Raw genomic sequence first — 22,371 nt, 5'->3', positions numbered from 1 at the left:
TTTGTCTCTACAAATTTGACTAGTCAGGGTACTTCGCAAGTGAAATAGAGTATTTTCTTTGTGACTTATTTTACTTAGCATAATGTCCTCAAAGTTCATTGATTTTATAGCTTGGGCCAGAATTTCCTTCCTTTTCCAGACTGAATAACATTCAATTGTGGTGATATCCCACTGTGGTTTTGATTTGCATTTTTGCAATTAGTAATGTTGAGCATCTTTTCATGTGCTTGTTAGGCATTTATTTATATACCTTCTTTGGAGAAAAGTCTATTCAAGTACTTGAGCCATTTTTTTAATCGAGTTGTTTGCTTTTTTGTTGTTGAGTTGTAGGAGTCCTTTATATACTCTGGATATTTAACTCCTTATCAGATACACGATTTGCAAATATTTTTGCCCATTCCATAGGTGGCCTTTTCACTCTGTTGACTGTGTCCTTTGATGCACAGAAGTTTCTAACTGATATAGTCCAAGTTATCGATTTACTTTTGTGACCTGTGCTTTTAGTGTCATATCCAAGAAGTCGCTGCCAAATCCAATGTCACAGTTCCCCCCCCTATGTTTTCTTCTAAGAGTTTTAGTTCTTATGTTTAGGCCTTTGATCCACTAAAGTCAATTTTTGTATGTTTGTGTAAGGTAGGGATCCAATGTCATATTTTTGCATATGGATATACAGTTTGCCCAATACCCTTTCTTGAAAAGACTGTTTTTTCTCCCACTGAATGGTCTTGGCACTCTCAAAAAACATTTGACCAGGGGATACTTTACTAAGATGGTGAAGTAGGCAGACCCTGAGCTCACCTCCTTCCACATACACACAAAAATTACAACTATTTACAGAGCAACTATCTATGAGAATGACCTGAAGACTAGCAGAAAAGATTTTCCAGAACTAAAGATATGAAGAAGGAACCATGAAATAGATAGAAGGAGCAGAGATGCAATATAGTCAAGACCCACACACCTGGGTAGGCAACCCACAAACAGGAGAATAATCACAATTGCAGGGAATTCCCTGGTGGTCCAGTGGTTAAGAATCCACCTTCCAATGCAGGGGACGCAGGTTGGATCCCTGGTTGGGCAACTAAGACCACACATGCTGCAGGGTAACTAAGCCTGTGCACCGCAACAACTGAGCCCACAAGCCACAACTAAACTAGAGAGCCTGCACACCACAACTAGACAGAAGCCCACGTGCCACAATGAAGAGCCCACGTGCCGCAATGAAAGATCCCGTGTACCATAACTAAGACCAAACACAGCCAAAAATAAGAAATATTAAAAAAGAAATCACTATTACAGAGTTTCTCCACAAGGAGTGAAGGTTCTGAGCTCGACACTGGGCTCTCCAGCCTGAGGGATCTGCAAAGTGAAAATGAGCCCCCAGAATATCTAGCTCTGAAGGCCAGCAGGGCTTGAGTATGGGAAAGCTGGAGGTCTGCAGGAAACAAAACTCCACTCTTGACTGGCAACCTCTACAAGAGGCAGCACCTGGCAGCCAACCAGGCCAGGGGCCAGCCCCAGCCACTAGCACACCCACAGCAGTCAGTGCTGCCACAACAGAAGACCCCACAATTGCCCCTTATTTGATAGGGGATCAATATCCAAAATATACAAAAACTCATACAACCCAACATCAAAGATGCAAGCAACCTGATTTAAAAACAGGCATTTTAAATAGACATTTTCCATAAAAGACATACAGGTAGCCAACAGACACATGAAAAGATGCTCAGCATCACTAATCATCATGCAAATGCAAATCAAAACTGCAATGAGATATCACCTCACACCTGTCAAAATGGCTATTATCAAAAAGACAACAAACAAGTGTTGGTGAGGATGTGGAGAAAAGGGAACCCTCGTGCCCTGTTGGTGGGAATATAAATTGGTACAGCCACTATAGAAAACATTATGGAAGTTCCTCAGAAAATTAAAAATAGAACTATCATATGATCCAGCAATTCCACTTCTGCATACTTTTCTGAAGAAAACAAAAACACTAATTAAAAAACATACATGGGCATCCCTATGTTAATGCAATATTATTTACAACAGCCAAAATATGGAAGCAACCTAAGTATCCATCAACAGATGAATGGATAAAAAATATGTGGGGTGTATACACACACACACACACACACACACACACACACACACACACAAAATGGAATACTACTCAACCATAAAAAAGATGAAAACTTGCCATTTGTGACTACATGGATGGACCTAGAGGGTATTATACTAAGTGAAATAAGTCAAAATAAAAAAGACAAATACGTATACATGGAATCTAAAAAACAAAACAGAAACAGACACATAAACACAGAGAACAGGTGGTTGCCAAAGGGGAAGGGGTGGGGGCATGACAAGAAAAAAAAATTAAAGTAACTACATGAGGTAATGAATGCTAACTAGCTTGACTGTGGTAATTACTTTACAATGTATGTTTATATGAAACTGCCACATTGTACACCTTATATATAAAAATTTTCATCAGTTATACCTCAATAAAGCTGAAAATAGATTTTTCTTAAAATTTGACTATATGTGTGCGTTATTTTGGGCTCTATGCTATTCCATTAGTCTATATGCCTACCTTAGTGCCAAAACTATTATTAACTTTCTTATGGTATGCTTTATTATTAAAAGTTTGCATTTTTATAAAATCAGACACATCTCATTCTATAATAGCATCTCAGTTTCCAATCTTAAGGTTTCATTCACCCTAATTTATAGAGCTAACGCTGTAGAATACCCTTAAATTTTTTTCAACAAGGCTTTTAATCTATCTGGAGTTTATCTTAAGACAGGAATGCAATTTTATTTTCTTCCAGATAGGCAGACATTTGTACCAGTGCCTTTATTATACAATCTACGCATTTCCCACTGAATTATAATACTATCTTTATTCTTTATTAAATTGGCACATAAAATATTTCTGGATTTTCTATTTTTTTAAACTAATCTGTCTATGCCCATATTATATTAATCTAATTCAGAGACTAATATTCTACACAGAATAGTTTGATAACTGTAAAACATACTTCCTTCACTGTTCCATTTCCATTTCCTTGGCTACTCTCTAAGTACACTAGACAACCTGATAATTTTACCTCTTCTGTTCCAATATTAATGCCAGCTATTTAATTTTACTTTTTTAATGCATTTCTTAGAACCTCTAAAGGCAATCTTGAATATAAAGGTGATTGTAAGCATCCATGTCAGGGTCCTTATATTAATGTTTTGCCATTTAGGATATCTGCTATAATTTTTTTCCATTCTTAATGTACTTAACATTTTTAAAATCAGAAATGGTCTTCCAAATTGAAGTACAGGGACTTCCTTGGTGGCGCACTGGTTAAGAATCTGCTTGCCAATGCAGGGGACACAGCTTCAAGCCCCTGCTCCCGGAAGATCCCACATGCCATAGAGCAACTAAGCCAATGTGCCACAACCACAGACCCTGTGCTCTAGAACCTGAGAGCCACAACTACTGAACCCCTGTGCTGCAACTACTGAAGCCCGCATGCCTAGAGCCTGTGCTCCACAACGAGAAGCCACTGAAATGAAAAGCCCGCACACCACAATGAAGAGTAGCCACCGCTGGCCACTAGAAAAACAAAGACCCAACGCAGCCAAAAATAAAATAAATTACTTTAAAAAACTGAAGTATAGTTGATTTATATCATATTAGTTAGAAATGGTCTTAATTAACTCTATCGAATGCCTTTTCACGGCGGAGTCAAGATGGTGTACTAGGAGGACATGGAATTCGCATCTCCTCACAATTAGGGCACCTACCAGGCACTGGTGGGGGACCACGGAGACCTAAGGGGACAGGAGGAACCCCCAGTGACCATCTTGTGGGATCTCAGTTCCCAGGCTGGAGGTCGGGCCCAAGCTCCTGTGGTGGGAGTTCCAAGTCGAAATCACTGGACTAACAGAGAACCTCAGACCCCAGGGAATATTAATCAGAGTGAGGCTCCCCAGAGGTCCTCATCTCAGCACCAAGACCCAGCTCTAACCAACTGCCGCGAAACTCCATTGCTGGATGTCGCAGGCCAACCAACCAGTAAGACAAGAATACAGCACCATCCATCAAAAAAAAAAAAAACAAGAAAAGAAATGACAAAAAAATATGTTACAGGGCTTCCCTGGTGGCACACTGGTTGAGAATCTGCCTGCCAATGCAGGGGAAACGGGTTCGAGCCCTGGTCCGGGAAGATCCCACATGCCACGGAGCAACTAGGCCCATGAGCCACAACTACTGAGCCTGCGCGTCTGGAGTCTGTGCTCTGCAACAAGAGAGGCTGTGACAGTGAGAGGCTCACGCACCGCGATGAAGAGTGGCCCCCGCTCGCCGCAACTAGAGAAAGCCCTCGCACAGAAACAAAGACCCAACACAGCCAAAAATAAATAAATTAATTAAATTAAATTTAAAAATATATATATATATGTTACAGATGAAGGAGGAAGGTAAAAACCTACGAGACCAAATAAATGAAGACGAAATAGGCAACCTACCTGAAAAAGAATTCAGAGTAATGATAGTAAAGATAATCCAAAATCTCGGAAACACAGTGGAGAAAACACAAGAAACATTTAACAAGGTTCTAGAAGAACTAAAGAGCAAACAAACAGTGATGAACAACACAATTACTGAAATTAAAAATACTGTAGAAGGAATCAATAGCAGAATAACTGGGCAGAAGAACAGATAAGTGACCTGGAAGATAAAATGATGGAAATAACTACCAGGGAGCAGAATAAAGAAAGAAGAATGAAAAGAATTGAGGACAGTCTCAGAGACCTCTGGGACAACATTAAATGCACCAACATTCAATTTTAGGGGTCCCAGAAGAAGAAGAGAAAAAGAAAGGGACTGAGAAAATATCTGAAGAGATTATAGTCGAACACTTCCCTAACATGGGAAAGGAAAGAGTCAATCAAGTGCAGGAAGCACAGAGAGTCCCATACAGGATAAACCCAAAGAGAGACACTCCAAGACACATACTAATCAAACTACCAAAAATTAAATACAAAGAAAAAATATTAAAAGCAGCAAGGGAAAAGCAGCAAATAACACACAAGGGAATCCCTATAAGGTTAACAGCTGATCTTTCAGCAGAAACTCTGCAAGCCAGAAGGGAGTGGCAGCACATATACAAAGTGATGAAAGGGAAAAACCTACAACGAAGAATACTCTAGCCAGCAAGGATCTCATTCAGTTTCGATGGAGAAATTAAAACCCTTACAGACAAGCAAAAGTTAAGAGAATTCAGCACCACCAAATCAACTTTACAACAAATGCTAAAGGAACTTCTAAAGTCAGGAAACAAGAGAAGGAAAAGACCTACAAAAACAAACCCAAAACAATGAAGAAAATGGTAATAGGAACATACATATTGATGATTACCTTAAATGTAAATGGATAAATGCTCCAACCAAAACACATATACTGGCTGAACAGATACAAAAACAAGACCATATATCTGCTGTCTACAAGAGACCCACTTCAGACCTAGGGATACATACAGACTGAAAGTGAGGGGATGGAAAAAGATATTCCATGCAAATGGAAATCAAAAGAAAGCTGGAGTAGCAATTCTCGTTTCAGACAAAACAGACTTTAAAATAAAGACTATTACATGAGACAATGAAGGACACTACAAAATGATCAAGGGATCAATCCAAGAAGAAGATATAACAATTGTAAATATTTATGCACCCAACATAGGAGCACCTCAATACATAAGGCAAATGCTAACAGCCATAAAAGAGAAAATAGACAGTAACACAGTCATAGTAGGGGACTTTAACATCCCACTTTCACCAATGCACAGATCATCCAAAATGAAAATAAATAAGGAAACAAAAACTTTAAATGACACATTAAACAAGATGGACTTAATTGATATTTATAGGACATTCCATCCAAAAACAACACAATACACTTTCTTCTCTAGTGTGCATGGAACATTCTCCAGGATACACCATATCTTGGGTCACAAATCAAGCCTTGGTAAATTTAAGAAAACTGAAATCATATCAAGTATCTTTTCTGACCACAACACTATGAGAATAGATATCAATTACAGGAAAAAAACTGTAAAAAATACAAACACATGGAGCCTAAACAATACGTTACTAAATAACCAAGAGATCACTGAAGAAATCAAAGAGGAAATCAAAGAATACCTAGAAACAAATGACAATGAAAACATGACGACCCAAAACCTATGGGATGCAGCAAAAGCAGTTCTAAGAGGGAAGTTAAAAGCAATACAATCCTACCTCAAGAAACAAAAAAAAAATCTCAAATAAACAACCTAACCTTACGCCTAAAGCAATTAGAGAAAGAAGAACAAAAAAAGCCCCAAAGTTAGAAGGAAAGAAATCATAAAGATCAGATCAGAAGTAAATGAAAAAGAAATGAAGGAAACAATAGCAAAGATCAATAAAACTAAAAGCTGGTTCTTTGAGAAGATAAACAAAATTGATAAACCATTAGCCAGGCTCATCAAGAAAAAAAGGGAGAAGACTCAAATCAACAGAATTAGAAATGACAAATGAGAAGTAACAACTGACACTGCAGAAAAACAAAGGATCATGAGAGATTACTACAAGCAACTATATGCCAGAAAAATGGACAACCTGGAAGAAATGGACAAATTCTTAGAAAAGCACAACCTTCTGAGACTGAACCAGGAAGGAACAGAAAACATAAACAGACCAAACACAAGCACTGAAATTGAAACTGTGATTGAAAATCTTCCAACAAACAAAAGCCCAGGACAAGATGGCTTCACAGGCGAATTCTATCAAACATTTAGAGAAGAGCTAACACCTATCCTTCTCCAACTCTTCCAAAATACAGCAGAGAGAGGAACATTCCCAAACTCACTCTATGAGGCCACCATCACCCTGATACCTAAACCAGACAAAGATGTCACAAAAAAAGAAAACTGCAAGCCAATATCTCTGAACATAAATGCAAAAATCCTCAACAAAATACTAGCAAACAGAATCCAACAGCACATTAAAAGGATCATACACCATGATCAAGTGGGGTTTATCCCAGGAATGCAAGGACTCTTCAATATACGCAAATCAAACAATGTGATACACCATACTAACAAACTGAAAAATAAAAACCATATGATCATCTCAATAAATGCAGAAAAAGCTTTCCACAAAATTCAACACCCATTTATGATAAAAACACTCCAGAAAGTAGGCATAGAGGGAACTTACCTCAACACAATAAGGTCACATATGACAAACCCACAGCCAACATCGTTCTCAATGGTGAAAAACTGAAACCATTTCCTCTAAGATCAGGAACAAGACAAAGTTGCCCACTCTCACCACTATTATTCAACATAGTTTTGGAAGTTTTAGCCACAGCAATCAGAGAAGAAAAAGAAATAAAAGGAATCCAAATCGGAAAAGAAGAAGTAAAGCTGTCACTGTTTGCAGATGACATGATACCATACATAGAAAATCCTAAAGATGCTACCAGAAAACTACTAGAGCTAATCAATGAATTTGGTAAAGTACCAGGATACAAAATTAATGCACAGAAATCTCTTGCATTCCTCTACACTAATGATGAAAAATCTGAAAGAGAAATTAAGGAAACACTCCCATTTACCATTGCAACAAAAAGAATAAAATACCTAGGAATAAACCCACCCAAGGAGACAAAAGACCTGTATGCAGAAAACTATAAGACACTGATGAAAGAAACTGAAGATGATACAAACAGATGGAGAGATATACCATGTTCTTGGATTGGAAGAATCAACATTGTGAAAGTGACTAGACTACCCAAAGCAATCTACAGATTCAGTGCAATCCCTATCAAACTACCAATGGCATTTTTCACAGAACTAGAACAAAAATTTCACAATTTGTATGGAAACACAAAAGACCCCGAATAGCCAAAGCAATCTTGAGAAAGAATAACACACCTGGAGGAATCAGGTTCCCTGACTTCAGACTATATTACAAAGCTACAGTAATCAAGACAGTATGGTACTGGCACAAAAAACAGAAACCTAGATCAATGGAACAGGATAGAAAGCCCAGAGATAAACCCACGCACATATGGTCACCTTATCTTTGATAAATGAGGCAAGAGTATAAAATGGAGACAAGACAGTCTCTTCAATAAGTGGTGCTGGGAAAACTGGACAGCTACATGTAAAAGAATGAAACTAGAACACTTCCTAACACCATACACAAAAATAAACTCAAAATGGATTAAAGACCTAAGTGTAAGACCAGACACTATACAATTCTTAGAGGAAAACACAGGCAGAACACTCTATGACATAAATCACAGCAAGATCCTTTTTGACCCACCTCCTAGAGAAATGGAAATAAAAACAAAAATAAACAAATGGGACCTAATGAAACTTAAAAGGTTTTGCACAGCAAAGGAAACGATAAACAAGACAAAAAGACAACCCTCAGAATGGGAGAAAATATTTGCAAACAAAGCAACTGACAAAGAATTAATCTCCAAAATATACAAGCAGCTCATTCAGCTCAGTATCAAAAAAACAAAAAACCCAATTCAAAAATGGGCAGAAGACCTAAATAGACATTTCTCCAAAGAAGATATACAGATTGCCAACAAACACATGAAAAGATGCTCAACATCACTAATCATTAGAGAAAGGCAAATCAAAACTACAATGAGGTATCACCTCACACTGGTCAGAATGGCCATCATCACAAGGTCTACAAAAAACAAATGCTGGAGAGGATGTGGAGAAAAAGGAACCCTCTTGCACTGTTGGTGGGAATGTAAATTGACACAGCCTCTATGAAGAACAGTATGGAGGTTCCTTAGAAAACTAAAAATAGAGCTACTGTATAACCCAACAATCCCACTACTGGGCATATACTCTGAGAAAACCATAATTCAAAAAGAGTCATGTACCACAATGTTCACTGTAGCACTATTTACAATAGCCAGGACATGGAAGCAACCTAAGTGTCCAAAGACAGATGAATGGATAAAGATGTGGCACATACATACAATGGAATATTACTCAGCCATAAAAAGAAACGAAATTGAGTTATTTGTAGTGAAGTGGACGGACCTAGAGTCTGTCATACAGACTGAAGTAAGCCAGAAAGAGAAAAACAAATACCACATGCTAACACATATATATGGAATCTAAAAAAAAAAAAAAATGTTTCTCATGAACCTAGGGGCAGGACAGGAATAAAGACACAGATGTGGAGAATGGACTTGAGGACACGGGGAAGGGGAAGCTGGGATGAAGTGAAAGAGTAACACTGGCATACATACACTACCAAATGTAAAATAGATAGCTAGTGGGAAGCAGCTGCATAGCACAGGGAGATCAGCTTGGTGCTTTGCGACCACCTAGAGGGGTGGGATAAGGAGGGTGGGAGGGAGACTCAAGAGGGAGGAGATATGGGGATATACGTATGCATATAGCTGATTCGCTTTGTTATACAGCAGAAACTAACACAACCTTGTAAAGCAATTATACTCCAATAAAGATGTTTCTTTTTTAAAAAAAAGCCTTTTCATCAGCTACTGACGGCTTTCTAGACTCCTTGTTTCATTTGTTGATATTATCTATTATATTAACAGACTTGATACTAAGGATCCTTGCACTGATGTAATACACCCTATGGGGTCAAAATGTACTATTAGTCCGTTGTTTCATATCTAGATTCTATTGGCTAATATTGTATTTAGAAATTTTGCATTTCTAGATGTAAGTGAGATTGACCTTTCTTGATAGCATTTTTAATCAGGGATAAAAGTATCAGGTTGGCCAAAAAGTTTGTAACATCTTATGGAAAAACCCGTACGAACTTTTTGGCCAACCCAATATGTGTGCTTCACAGAATGCACTGAGTAGCTTTGCATCTTTAATAACATAGAATAGGGTTTTTAAAAAAAACTATGTTGTTTATAAACTAAACAAAAGTCAGCTGTGAAACCATCTGCTATGCTGCCTCTTTCAAGGACAGATCTTCAATGACCTTTTCAATCCTTGAGCAAGAACTGGTCAATTCAACTTTTCTGCTTCTTGGGTCAATTTTATTAATTTATATTTTGCTATAAAATTATCCATTAATCTCGACTATCAACTTTGGCATCATGGCATAACATGTAGTATTCTCAAGAAGGTTTGCATAAAATTCCGTTAACCTCTCCTATACCTGGGTATCTATGATGTCTCCTTTCTCATTCTTAATATTGCATATTTTTACTCCATTTTCTTCTCTTCTATATGAGGTTTATCTAATTCATTGGTCCTTGCAAAGAACCAGCTTTGGGATTTATCCTTCCCACTATTTTTGTTTTGTTGTTTCCAATTCCATTAATTACAGTTTTATCTTTAATCCCCATGTCCTATTTGGTTTCTGTTTTATTTTCTTAATCCCTAAATATGGGAACTGAATTCTCTTAGTTTTATTTACTTAATAATAAAAGTATTTAAACTATACATTTTTCTCTTAATACCAATGTTTGCCAATGAGATGGAAATGTTCTTGTCACTGTTTTCTAGACAGTATGTTATCTCACTTTTGACTGTAAAATGTTTTAAGTGCATCAATACAAGAATAGATATATATATACATATACATATATATATATATATGTATATATATATTCATGACTGAACACTACACATCAGTTTAACTCCGTGAACTGGATGGATAATTTATCAACATGAATAGATCTAAAGGACATAATGTTGAATGGAAAAAAAGGAAGATGCAGAATAATACATTCTCTATGATACCACTGAAGTAAAAATTTAAAACCTGAGGGAAGAATACATTAGGAGTTTGGGATTATCAGATACAAACTACTATATATAAAACAGGTAAACAAGGTCCTACTGTATAGCACAGGGAACTATAATTATCTTGTAATAAACTATAATGGAAAAAAATGTGAAAAAGAATATATATATGTACAACAGAATCACTTTGCCGTATACCAGAAACTAATACAACATTGTAAATTAACTATACTTCAGTTAAAATAAAAAACAAAAAAATAAGAAAACAATGTACAAAAAAAAAAAAGCCCCAAAACGAAACATGCATAATAGCACATTGTATCTGTATGTACATATCTACTGTAAAAGCATAAAAATATAGTTTTGAAGGTTATGTACTCAGAATGTTGCCTCACAGCAAAGAAGAAAGGGGTACTAGGGAAAGATCAGTTCTCTCCATTCTGCTATTAATGTTCTGGTATTTAAACAACTTAATGAGAATTAATTTGCAGATAACATGATACTATACACAGAAAATCCTAAAGATGTTACCAGAAAACTACTAGAGCTAATCAATGAATTTGGTAAAGTTGCAGGATACAAAATTAATACACAGAAAGCTCTCCCATTCCTATACACTAACAACAAAAGATCAGAAAGAGAAATTAAGGAAACAGTCCCATTTACCATCACAACAAAAAGAATAAAATACCTAGGAATAAACCTACCTAAGGAGGCCAAAGACCTGTACTCAGAAAGCTATAAGATACTGGGACTTCCCTGGTGGTCCAGTGGTTAAGAATCCGCCTTCCAATGCAGGAGACATGGGTTCAATCCCTGGTCGCGGAAGTAAGATCACACATGCCACGGGGCAACTAAGCCTGCATACTCTGGAGCCTGTGTGCCACAACTAGAGAGTCCGCATGCCTCAACTACTGAGCCCCCACGCTCTAAAGCCCGCACGCCACAACTAGAGAGAAGCCTGTTCACTGCAACGACAGATCCCACATGCCACAATGAAGATTCCGCATACTGCAACTAAGACCCGACACAGCCAAATACATAAAAATAAATAAATTTATTTTTAAAAAAAGAAAACTATAAGATACTGATGAAAAAAATCAGAGATGAACAAACAGATGGAGAGATATACCATGTTCTTGGATCAGAAGAATCAATACTGTGAAAATGACTATACTACCCAAAGCAATCTACAGATTCAATGCAATCCCCATCAAATTACCAATGGCATTTTTTCACAGAATTAGAACAAAACATTTTACAATTTGTATGGAAACACAAAAGACCACAAATAGCCAAAGCAATATTGAGAAAGAAAAACGGAACTGGAGGAATCAGGCTCCCTGACTTCAGACTATACTACAAAGCTACAGTAATCGAGACAGTATGGTACTGGCACAAAAACAGAAAGATAGATCAATGGAACAGGATAAAAAGCCCAGAGATAAACCCACGCACCTATAGTCACCTAATCTATGACAAAGGAGGCAAGAATATACAATGGAGAAAAGACAGTCTCTTCAATAAGCGGTGCTGGGAAAACTGGACAGCTACGTTTAAAAGAATGAAATTAGAACACTCCCTAACATCATACACAAAAATAAACTCAAAATGGATCAAAGACCTAAATGTGAGGCCAGACACTATAAAACTCTTAAAGGAAAACATAAGCAGAACACTCTTTGACATAAACTGCAACAAGATCTTTTTCGATCCACTTCCTAGAGTAATGAAAATTAAAACAAAAATAAACAAATGGGATCTAATTAAACTTAAAAGCTTTTGCATAGCAAAGGAAACCATAAACAAAACGAAAAGCCAACCCTCAGAATGGAAGAAAATATATGCAAGCGAAGAAACCAATAAGGGATTAATCTCCAAAATATACAAATCTACAAAACTATTAATCTACAAAACTCTAAGACTCCTCTGGAAGCTTGGGGATCACAGGTTGGGAATTACTAGAGAGCAAAAAAAATTCAAACTGTGCATGGAAATTAAGGCTTTCCATAATTTGACCTCAATTTGTCCTGACCTTTGCAATCTTTTATCAGACAACTTTTCCCTCTATCTACCCTATCTGGACAATTTGAAATCTCCTCAGCAATAATTATGGTAATAACAACTGAAAAATCTTCCAGATTGAAATGATAGCATCATGCTGTATGATGTACAGCTTTGGCAGGGGCTCAAATGTCCATCTGTAGATTCAAAACTGCTTCTGAAGATATTACTTTTAAGGGGGTGGGGAAGATATTACTTTTTAGCAGTACAATCCCCAAATCTTCAGGCCCCAAATTCTGACCCGGTCATCCTAATAACAGAATAGCAGACATTCAAATTTTAATACAGGAAAAGCATAGGGACCAGTGTTATTAATATTTGTTACACATCAAGACATAGTTGGTAACCTAAGGAGAACCTTTTAATATTGAAAAACTGCCTATATTCCATTATCCAGTCTATTCCAAAAAGTAAAGCTATTTATAAAGAATCAGAATCAAGCGACTGTGACAAAAAAATCTGTCAGGAGAGCTGGTTGCTAATTTATTAGTTACACAGAAGATTAATATGAATCCAGAAGAAACTCTGTATTAGCAGATGGCAGAACTGTCCAAAATTTTTAACAAAAATCTGGATAAAGACACAGAAGGCAGGCTAGTGAAATCTAATTATAAAATTATAAAAATAATTAAAGAAATGACATTTTATTTAGAAAAATGAGCTAAGATTAACAAGGATGGATATAGTATTCTATATTGGCATTCAAAGAGTCTACTGTCTAAAGTAAGGCCAAAAAAAGGGTTTCAGGTATTTAGATTCTAGATGCTAGAAGACAAAGGAAACAACAGTGCAGTTCTCACTCAATTTTCAACAGAATAGGTTTCAGAATAAAAAGAGAAGCCAGTCGTATTGTACTCATAAACTAAGTAGATCATATAGTGAATGTTTTATTTATGAAGAACACTAAAAGCTACAGAATACAAATGCCTTCCATAGACAGTCTTAAATAATTTGAAAACTGTATCGTCATAAAGACAACACTATGGCTAAAAGTAAAGTTTCCAGAGCAAGGCTACCTGGGTTCAAATCCAAGCTCCACTATGTCCTAGGTTTGTGACCAGGGTTAAGTCACTTCTCTGTGCCTCAGTTCCCTCATCTATAAAATTGAGTTAATTACAAAAATCTACCTCGTGGAGTTGGTGGGGGGGTGTTATATAAAACATTTGTTAACATATATAAATTATTTCGAACAGAGTGAGAGTAAGCACTCAATAAATGTTAACTATTATGAGGAAAAATTGAAAGTATGGATGTTATGTTTAGACAGCAGAAGGCAAAAGTTGGAGGACTTGAGGGGAGTTCCCTGGCGGTCCAGTGGTTAGGACTCGGCGCTTTCACTGCCCAGGCCCTGGTTGGGGAAATACGATCCCGCAAGTCGCTCCAAGCAGCCAAAAAAAAAAAAAAAAAAAAAGTTGTAGGACTTGATACGTGCGTTCCAATTATTTGGACATTATGACCAAAGTAAGAGAGATATTTTCTTTTTTACGTAACTTGAGAAATTTAGAAATAGCAACTCCAGTCAATGGTGAAGATTTTCAACAATTAGAGCTATATAAAAATGGAAGGTGGAACCTTGGGAAGTAGGATGTTCCCCATCATTGTTACACACAGAGGCTGGAAGACCAACTGTCAGGTGTTTCAAAGGACAGCATTTTGCCCTGAAGTCAATTCTAAGATTCTCTGACTGCAGAAAAACTGATTTGTCTGTCGGTAGTTTCAACCTATACAACTGTTCCATTACTACAACTAATCTGACTAATCCAACTGTACTATTTTATCTTTTACTTTTTTAAACTTTTTCTTTTTAATTAATTAGTTTATTTATTTCTGGCTGTGTTGGGTCTTCGTTGCTCTGCCTGGGATTTCTCTAGTTGCAGCGAGCAGGGGCTACTCTTCGTTGCAGTGCGCGGGCTTCTCATTGTGGTGGTTTCTCTTGTTGTGGAGCACGGGCTCTAGGCGCGCGGGCTTCAGTAGCTGTGGCTCACAGGCGCTAGAGTGCAAGGCTCAGTAGTTGTGGTGCACGGGCTTGGTTGTTCCGGGGCGTGTGGGATCTTCCCCGACCAAGGACTGAACCCATGTCCCCTGCATTGGCAGGCAGATTCTTAACCACTGCACCACCCTGGAAGCCCCCAACTGTACTATCTTATTTTATTTTTAAGTTTATTTATTATTTTTAGCTGTGTTGGGTCTTTGTTGCTGTGCGCGGCTTTCTTCTAGTTGCGGCGAGTGGGGGCTGCTCTTCGTTGCAGTGCGTGTGCTTCTCATTGCGGTGCCTTCTCTTGTTGCGGAGCACGGGCTCTAGGTGGGCGGGCTTCAGTAGTTGTGGCATGTGGACTCAGTAGTTGCGGCTCACAGTCTCTAGAGTGCAGGCTCAGTAGCTGTGGCGCACGGGCTTAGTTGCTCCGCGGCATGTGGGATCTTCCTGGACCAGGGCTCGAACCCGTGTCCCCTGCACTGGCAGGCGGATCCTTAACCACTGCGCCACCAGGGAAGCCCAACTGTACTATTTTAAATACTAGGTTTCAAAATTATTTCAATTGTAAAAATACAACATTATAATAACCTTACAGCTTATTTTTCCATATTTACCATAGAAGAAAATTACTATACAACAAAAGCAAGCCAAAAAAATTGACAAGGGAAGTATCAATATCAGCAAAGAGTACAATGGGCAGAAAAGTTTATTTTATTCTAAATCAATCCATAATAAGAGTTTGTGGAAACTTTTAATCTATAAAATATGCTGATGAGCACTTTTTAAAAAAAATATTTATTTATTTGGTTGTGCCGGGTCTTAAGTTGCGGCTCGTGGGCTCCTTAGTTGTGGCATGCGAACTCTTAGTTGCAGCATGCATGTGGGATCTAGTTCCCTTACCAGGGATCGAACCCAGGCCTCCAGTGGATAAGACGTGAGTCTTATCCACTGCACCACCAGGAAAGTCCCCTGATGAGCACTTTTTTATTTTTAAATTTATTTATTTGTTTATGGCTGCATTGGGTCTTCGTTGCTGTGCGCGGGCTTCCTCTGCTTTTGGCGAGCGGGGGATACTCTTCGCTGCGGTGCACGGCCTTCTCATTGAGGTCGCTTCTTTTGTTGCGGATCATGGGCTCTAGGCGCGCAGGCTTCAGTAGTTGTGGCACACGGGCTCAGTAGTTGTGGTGCACAGACTTAGTTGCTCCGCGGCATGTGAGCTTCCCCGACCAGGGCTTAAACCCGTGTCCCCTGCATTGGCAAGCAGATTCTTAAACAATGTGCCACCAGGGAAGTCCCCTGATGAGCACTTTTAAGAACTGTGTTTCTTGTCCTTTAAACAAATATTCTAGCAAACAAAAACTCCTTAAAATCTTCGCACAGATCTCACAGTCCTATAACTCTTCCCCTAATCGTTCTTAATTTTCGTTCAAACCGTAACAAAGAAAAAGAAATTTAATACTAATCTTCTAATTTCCCTTTTCTTAAAAACATCTGTCCCTTTGACCCTTAACAGTCTAATTAATGAGAAGCTTACTGAGTCTATTAAGAGAACTATATAATCTCCTAACTGACTGCTCTACCTGCAATCTAGCTGTTCTAGAACCTATTCTTAACACTGCCACAATAAACCACCCAAAAGCATAGCTCCAATCCGGCAACCTCGCTTTAAATAAAATTCCTTAATCAAGAGTTGCAAACATTAATCAGCATTTCCTACAAAGAAAAAAAATCTGTCCAATAACAGCAAAGTATAGTCAACTGTAGCCTTATCTAGTTGAGATAATTGTGACAAACACTAGGCAGAGGGGGAAGAGAGAAGAGGGAGGAAGCAAGAGGGAGAGAAATGGAGAACAAGAATCAATGAATATAACAGAGTTCTAATAGAAGCGCAAACCAGCTGATGGTAATTTTCACCCTAAGTCACTTCTGAGCAAGATGGAGGTGTAATTAAATTAACAGAATATCAACATTATGGGACAGTCATTAAAACTACTTAAGTAGAACATGTAGAATCATGGAAAAACAAATGCAACCACCATATTCAAATGAGAACCACTCTAAGAAATTTTGTCAGTTTTTTTCTTTACCAGAATATTGTTGATTATAAAAAAGAATCAGAATTTATTCATCTAAATAATGCCTCTACTAAAAATATTAGCAATTCCTCCTTCAGGATTTTATAAATAGTTAAAAAATGTAAGAACTCTTCTTATGCTATGTCACATTTAGTCTCATATTTTCACCATATTGCCATATTTCAGGACTCGCTAGCCCCAGGCATTTACAGGCTAATTTAACAAAGGCCCAATCAAGTATGGGTCAGACACTGTGTATCTAGTGGGGGTGGCAGCACTGTTCAAATCTCCACCCTGCTTTCCCTTTTGAATGACTGGTCACCTACACTCTACTTTATCAACACTCTTCAACACCCTGTAATTCCTTTATTCTCCTGAAATAACTAATTTGAATGTCAGTGACCTTCTGTCAACCCTCCTCAATCACAAGTTACATAACTCTCAAACCTCAGTGCCATTTTAGAGTCCCTCCTCATTTTCTATATTCTACCAGTTACCAAATTCTACTGCTTGCTTCTTTTATCCATCACTTCTCAACTCACATTTCTTCTAGATCTCCACCTAAATTGAGGCTTTTATTTCACATCTTGATTATTTAATAAGAACGCCTATTAACAGACGCAGTTGACATCTGGTCCCCATCCCTTCAGCCCACCTTGCAGCTGGTACAGATAGTATCCTGACAGCTTCCCACCTCCACCAACAGGAGCCTGCCCAACCCTAGCTAAGACAATGGGAAGTGCTTGAGAAACATTTCAAGAACAATCTCAATCAGTGAGGACTGGAGTAAGTGGAAAAACTCCCCAGCTACCGTTCAGTTAGTAGGACAATTCTAAGGCAGCTCTACAAAAATCTCCACAGGATTAACCCCCAGTTGCCCATCACTGGCTTTTTTTTCCCTTTCCTGACTCTTTACCCACTCCCTCACTTGTGCTTCCTGGCATCTCACCTGCACCCATGTTATCTCAAGGTCTGCTTACAAGATAGCACTTTGGAGAAACTACAAGGGCCACAAAAGTGACACTATCAAGATCTTGCTTAACCTAAAGCTGCCCAAGTGTTCTCTTGGTCTCAATCATCTCCTAATTACAGCTCATTCTGCATTCATATGGATCACATACCTCTTCTAACCAAACATCTTCAATGAAGCCCTTCGTAATTTGTCTTTTTCATCTCCTATTTCTAACTTAGATAAATCATAACTTATTATCAGCCAAATTGTTGTACTGATCCTTTCTCAAATATAAGTTGTACCTTTCCAGGAACGCAATAATCTATTGTTTTTAGAAATGTCCTCCAATATTCGCCTGTTGAAAACCTTGCAAAGCTCACTCATCTCAAATATCATCTCTATCAAGATTCAATCACAAGTAATGTCTCCCTCACCTAAATTCCTGACTGTCAGTCATAAGACATTTTACCACAGTTCTGTAAAAAACTACCCTACTTGACTACAAGCCTGACTCTAAATTCTTTAAGGGTAGAAACCATGTTCCATTCTTTTTATTTTCCAAAGGGCTTTCTTTCTCTGATAGACCCATAGATATTGACCTACATAGCCTTCTAAAGTAACTTTTGAAAAGAACATTTATTTTTATATATGCATTCTTAAGTATTAGTACAAAATTCATGCTCCTTTTTATAGACAAACAAACTGAGCTTATCTCAGACTCTTTGGGACTAACCTATTTATCAAAATGCTCCTGAAATCGCATGCAGACTTAAAAAAAAGAAGTTTAAAAACAACACTAAAGGGCTTCCCTGGTGGCGCAGTGGTTGAGAGTCTGCCTGCTAATGCAGGGGACACGGGTTCGAGCCCTGGTCTGGGAAGATCCCACATGCCGCGGAGCAACTAGGCCCGTGGGCCACGGCTGCTGAGCCTGCGCGTCTGGAGCCTGTGCTCCGCAACAAGAGAGGCCACGATGGTGAGAGGCCCGCGCACCGCAATGAAGAGTGGCCCCCGCTCGCCGCAACTAGAGGAAGCCCTCGCACAGAAACGAAGACCCAACACAGCCAAAAATAAATAAATAAATAAATAATAATTAAAGGTGCTAATAATTTAAAAAAAAAAACCAACACTAAAGAAAGCTGTTACTTATTCCTTTATTTTTGGGAAATGACTACATTTCATGTTTCTCACCAAAAATCTTTCACCATTTATGTACTTCATTTCCTTGCAAAGAGTCCAGAGTCTGTCACATGTTATACTTCACAGTGCTCCAATACTTAGCTGAATTCCAATTTATATCAAAGTTTACTTCAGCAAGATTATTTCAGGCTTTAGGGAAATTCTGATCCTTACACAATCTCGAAATGCTTCTGTCACGGGAAAAGACTTTACTTCTTGGCATTTCTAACTCAGAGGACTGGCATGAGGATCAAATAAGATTGTATATGTGAAAGGTCATTGAAAATTCTAACAATAAATAAATGTAAAAATTATCTCCTTAACTCTGAATTTCAAACGATTAAAATAATCTATTTACTACAATCTAACGTCATTAAATGCACTGTTATTTGTTACAAATAGGTTATAAAGGCGTAAGTTATAAAGAGCTCAAGACAAAAAAGTGAAAGCTGGCTATAAACCAGATCAAAGATAAGAAGCAATCTTAAGTAGACTATCCCTCTTGCGTATGGCAAAAGGTCAAATATTTTATTCCTGCAATACTTTTGTACTGTCCTTTTTTTTTTAATCCTGCCAAAGTAAATTAAATAACATAAAGCCCCCGGTGTAGTATAACTTATTACTATTACTTTTCCTTAAAATTAGCACTGTCTTTCAATAAGATTCTTACTTTTCCCCATGTTTATATTAATAGCATGAATTCACTAACAATATTTGTATTAGGTTCAAATCAAATAGCTTATTATCTGCTTTGGTCAGACCTTTCCAAACGATACAATTGTCTCAACCAGAAATGGAACTAGAACAGCCTCATTATTTTTTGAAACAAGTTTTCCTCAAAAGAAAAATAATCTGATTAAACTAAAAAATTCTACTATTCTATACATCTATTAAGCAAGAAGTCTAGAGATCCTTATCGTAAGTTTAGAGCCTATGCTCCTGCCAGCGTTTCCCCTCTGGCCCAATTTTCCCGGCCTTATACTGATTATATGAGAACGTAAACCCTAAAAACACTTGAGTGCAAAACACCCAAAATCATCCAACAGCTCAACTTGCATCCTGTAAATATTCAAATGAAGAGCATTTTGTAGTAGGTAAAATATGTAAGAGTAAAGGTCTGGGAAACCACACACCATGGAAACTGACTCAAACAAAAGCTGCGGATGGACAGACCGCAAGGGGTAACCTCTGAAACAGTCAGGATTAAATATTCGTCTAAGAAAAATTTCAGTGACGATGACGCCTAGGTTTTCCTGCTGACAACACTGAATAACGGGACCCCTGGGGCTGCACAAATGGGTCCGATCACCCCAACTACGCCGCAAAGCGAAACCAGAACCCAGGAGCCAGCGCACTGCGGGGCTTTCAGTCGCCTGAGCCCACCGTGCTGGGCTGATAAGCCGGCATGCGGAGACCGAGGAAAAGAGCGGAGGCCCGCTTCGGGACTCGTCTCACCCCTCCTTCCTCCCGCTTCCCAGGGGAGCGCCCCCTGGGGACCCTTCCTCAAATCTACGACTGACTCGCATCCTCCGCCGCCCCTACTGGGGAGGCCACCAATCATCCCTGCAGCGCAGAGCACCGGAGGGGCCTAGGCCTTCTACCCACCCGCGCGCCCACCACCACCCCGAACCAAGAAAAAGAGGCCGCTGCAGCAGCCACAGCCCCGGCGCGCGGGAGTGAAAACACAGACCGACTCCTGGCTGCAGGCGAGGCGCACTTCGGCCCCGCGCCCCTCCCAACAGCTACGCGCTCACCTCCACGGCCTTCCCCACGGGCCCCGCCAGCGCGGCCGACGGTGGCCTGCGGCCGCACCTCCCACCAGCTCCTCTTTTCCTCCCCTGGCCTAGGAGGGGGCGGCGTCGCTTCTGGATGGCCGGAAAACGGACCCGCAGCTCAGCCTGCGGGATACCAGCCTCCCGGCCACTTCCCGCAGCAGCTCCAGCTCCTTCCGGTGTCTCCGCGACCGCCGCCGGTGTCTAGGGCGTCGCGGGAGGGCGAGGAGGGCGGGCAGGGGCGGGGCTGCGAGGAAAGCTCGTCCCGCCTCTGGGGCGTGGCCGCGGAGGCCGGGTCCAGGTGTGGAGACCCAAGCTGCTCTCACCGCTGGGACTTCCAAAGTAGCTAGCGGCACAGGGACCGTACGTGCAGAGCAGTTTTAGATTTGGGGCACTTTTCGTTTCTACACGTGTTCTCCCCCTCTTCTGCAGTCACACTACGACCATTAGCAGTCTGTCTCTATGCATTACAGAATTTGCGTTAAGGCTGTCCACTGAAGGGCCTCAGGTTTCCGACCTTGTGCACAGGAAAATTAGACTACTTAATTCAATTCAACCCTTTTTCCTTCCTCTCCTCTTTCTTCTCCCAACGTCTTAGGACATAGACTCTCTGAAAGTCATTGCGTTTCTTTTTCCACATCTACAAAGTAGAAATTCATCTCTCCCATTTTCCCTTAAGCCAAAATCAAGATCAAATCAAATATTTATTGAAACTTTAGAATCTGCTTAGTGACTAGATCATTTGAAGAGATCTGCCTTGTAATTTATGGATCTGTTAAAATCCGTTCAATTGATTGATATGCAAACAATAAAAACAGTTAAATTAACATTAATTAATTGTTCAAATTGCCAGTTTCAACATGTCTGTTTACCTCTATCTTTTTGGTCTCCCAAATGGGAGCTTGTACGCAAGCGTTATGTAAGATGCTCAATCTCCATCAGAAACAAATAGAGAATATGAGAGCTTTCAATTCTATTTGTATGGTAAAAATAGAAGAAATGAAGTTTTGCCAGCATCCTATATAGGGATTGACACCAAGGCCTCAGTTTGCACCACAACCTATCCTGGGTTCACTGATAGTCAGCATATTTCAAAATATTGCAGTTGACATGCTTCAGGATGTCAGCAACGTGGTTAATTTTTATTTTTAAAAAATCAAATATCAAATGTTTTTAAATGTTTATACTCCTCTGTAAAGACATAAGAGAACGATCATGAAAATCATTTGTTCCCTGATGTCTTGTAGCGAAGTACTATCTGACTTAAAGGAGAGTTTTATAGGTTTATTTGAAAAAAGACAAGTGTTTTAAATTTTCTGACCTTTGCTGTGATGACAAGTAGCTGTCAGCGATATGCTAATAAAAAAATTTTTTTTAATATATACATTTATCCTATAGCCCAAAAGTAAAAGTTGTGTTTCAAAAATGGGTGAGAACTGCTTTTGGAAAGAAACTGGTACAATGAAGAGAGCATTTTGAAAAAGGAGGTTTGAAACTGTTTCCATTACTTAGTAATATTGCTGCCAAAAATTGTCACCTATAAAAAACTCAT

At 38.9% G+C, this 22,371-nt stretch overlaps 1 protein-coding gene across 2 annotated transcripts in view; it reads right to left on the bottom strand.

Annotated features, from left to right (window-relative positions):
- The window catches only part of USP33 (ubiquitin specific peptidase 33), a 62,382-nt gene extending 41,376 nt beyond the window's left edge, over positions 1–21,006 (bottom strand). For both annotated transcript variants that reach the window (XM_061186425.1, XM_061186426.1), the window contains exon 1: positions 20,802–21,006. The gene's annotated coding sequence lies outside the window, so the exon portion shown is untranslated. The remainder of the gene's footprint in view (positions 1–20,801) is intronic.
- Between the last annotated feature and the right edge of the window lie 1,365 nt (positions 21,007–22,371).

This window comes from Eubalaena glacialis, chromosome 3 (assembly GCF_028564815.1).
Source record: "Eubalaena glacialis isolate mEubGla1 chromosome 3, mEubGla1.1.hap2.+ XY, whole genome shotgun sequence".
In the NCBI taxonomy this organism is placed as follows: domain Eukaryota; kingdom Metazoa; phylum Chordata; class Mammalia; order Artiodactyla; family Balaenidae; genus Eubalaena; species Eubalaena glacialis.
The sequence above is the reverse complement of the archived record's forward strand: the minus strand, read 5'-3'. Positions and strand labels throughout refer to the sequence as shown.